The sequence below is a fragment of the Myotis brandtii genome, unplaced genomic scaffold (genome assembly GCF_000412655.1).
Source record: "Myotis brandtii unplaced genomic scaffold, ASM41265v1 scaffold159, whole genome shotgun sequence".
NCBI classification, from domain to species: domain Eukaryota; kingdom Metazoa; phylum Chordata; class Mammalia; order Chiroptera; family Vespertilionidae; genus Myotis; species Myotis brandtii.
Window position 1 is genome coordinate 420,850 of NW_005355799.1, and position 2,529 is coordinate 423,378.

General features: G+C 41.2%; 1 pseudogene; it reads left to right on the plus strand.

Annotated features, from left to right (window-relative positions):
* LOC102247908 overlaps window positions 1-2,233 on the plus strand; it is a 4,738-nt pseudogene extending 2,505 nt beyond the window's left edge.
* Window positions 2,234-2,529: the final 296 nt, after the last annotated feature.

A 2,529-nucleotide genomic window follows, 5' to 3' on the forward strand; every position in this document is an offset into this window, starting at 1 on the left:
GTCCTGGATCAGGGTGGGGCTCCGCACTGGGGTGCCTGGCCAGTCTGGCTGAGGGGATGATGGCTGTTTGCATCTGGTCACACACCCTTCAGGGTGGGGGTCCCCACTGGGGTGCCTGGCCAGTCTGGGTGAGGGGCTGAGGGCCGTTTTCAGGCTGGCAGGTGACTGAAGCTCCCAACCTCTCCTTTTTTCTTTTTTTTTTATTCTGGGATTTATTTACCTTCTATAGCTGTCACTGGAGCTGAGAGCCGGCTTTAGCTCTGAGGCCGGCTCCAGCTTGAGTCCTCGGCTGCTGAAAGCAGGGATCTGGGTTTGTTTGGGTTCTAAAATTGCAACATTGTTTCGGTCCTGCTCGCTCCAGCTCTGACGGCTGAAAGCTGGTTTCTGGAGTTTTGTTTAGCATCTATATTTGCAACAATGTTTCTTAGAGAGTAAGCTCAGAGGCCGGCAAGGCAGGCAGGGAACCTTGGCTTCCTCCGTCACTGGAGCAAGCAAGCCTCCCTGTTCACTTCAGCTGCCTGGCTGCCGGCCGCCATCTTGGTTGGCAGTTAATTTGCATATCACCCTGATTAGCCAATGGGAAGGGTATCGAATGCACGGTTAATTACCATTTTTCTCTTTTATTAGATAGGATATATTTCTAATAATTCTTTATTGTTGAAAGTATTACATATGTCCCAATTTATTCCCCCACTGACACCCTCTAGCCCACCACTGCCCTGCTTCCCACCCCAGACCTTCAACAACATATTGTCTGTGCCCATGGGTTATGCATATATGTATACAAAATCCTTGGTTGATTACCTCCCACCCATCCACCTTCCCTCTAAAATTCCACACTCTGTTCCATGCTTCCATGTCTCTGGATCCACTCTGTTCATGAGTTTATGTTGTTAATTAAATTCCACATATGAGTGTGATTATGTGATACTTTTCTTCCTCTGACTGACATATTTCACTTAGCATGATACTCTCCAGGTCCCTCCATGTTGTCCTAGATGGTAAGATATTCTTCTTTTTTACTTCTGCATTGTATTCCATGGTATAAATGTACCACAGCTTTTTTTATCTACTGATGGGCACTTGGGCTGTTTTCAGATCTTAACTATGGTAGATTGTGCTGCTGTGAACATAGGGGTGCATACATTCTTTCTGATTGGTGCTTTGAGTTTCTTAATATATATTCCTAGAAGTGGGATCACTAAGTCAAATGGCAGTTCCATATTTAATCTTTTGAGAAAACTCCATACTGTTTCCCATAATGGTTTCACCAGTCTGCATTCCCACCAGCAGTGTACTGGGGTTCCCTTTTATCCACATCTTTGCCAGCACTTGTCATTTGTTGATTTGTTGATGGTAGCCATTCTGACAGGTGTGAGATGGTACCTCATTGTCATTTTGATTTGCATCTCTCCGATGATTAGTGACTTTGAGCATTTTTTTCATCTGTCCCTTAGCCATCTGTATGTCCTCTTTGGATAAGTGTCTATTTAAGTCCTTTGCCCATTTTTTAATTGGATTATTTGTCTTCCTTTTGTTAAGTTGTATGAGTTCCTTATATATTTTGGATATTAACCCTTTATCAGATGTATCATTGCCAAATATGTTTTCCCATACAGTGGGCTATCTTTTTGTTTTGTTGTTGGCTTATTTTGCAGTGCAGAAGTTTTTTTTTTATTTTTATGTAGTCCCATTGGTTTATTTTCTCCTTAGTTTCCTTTGCCTTAGGAGGTGTATATGTTTATTGATTTCAGAGGAAGGGAGAGGGAGAGAGAGATAGAAACATCAATGATGAGAGAGAATCATTGATAGGCTTTCTCCTGCAAGCCCCACACCTGAGCATATGGCCTGACTGGGAATTGAACCATGACCTCCTGGTCCATAGGTCGACACTCAACCACTGAGTCATGCCAGTCAGCCAATCATGTTTACCTTTTTGATGGTGGCTTATATAGGCAGTTCTATGGCACTGACTATAGAAGGTGGTCAAATGTAGTATTCATAGCAATACTTTGTGTGGTGACCATCTTTTTTGTGTTTATGATAATTTTTTCAGGGCCATTGGTCAATCTCACAACCATTGTTCCTTGGCTGTCATGGCTTTGTACTTCAGCATTCCTGAATATATCTATGTGGCTTTGCAGCATCATACATTTTGGGGACAAAACTTTTGCTCAGGACTCAATGTAACAGCAAACAATACCTGTAACTTTGAATATGTACTCGTGAAAACATTTTGATAACCCAGGCCATCGATCTTTCACCTTGAAACTTGTGGAAGACTCATATAACTTTGGATTGCATGACTGTTATCTGCCTTACAATTGCCTACCTAAAGTTGTTAATTTCTTTTTAAAAAATCTTAAATTTCTCTCTGATTTACTTGATTTATCAACCTATCAAAAATGAAGCACTGTGATTTAGGTAAGATCAGAATGAACATATGTAAAACAAGCAAAACATCTATGCTCACATAAATCATTTATGTATAAATGAATTATGAAGTACATAGTGTTTTATTCTTTTGTT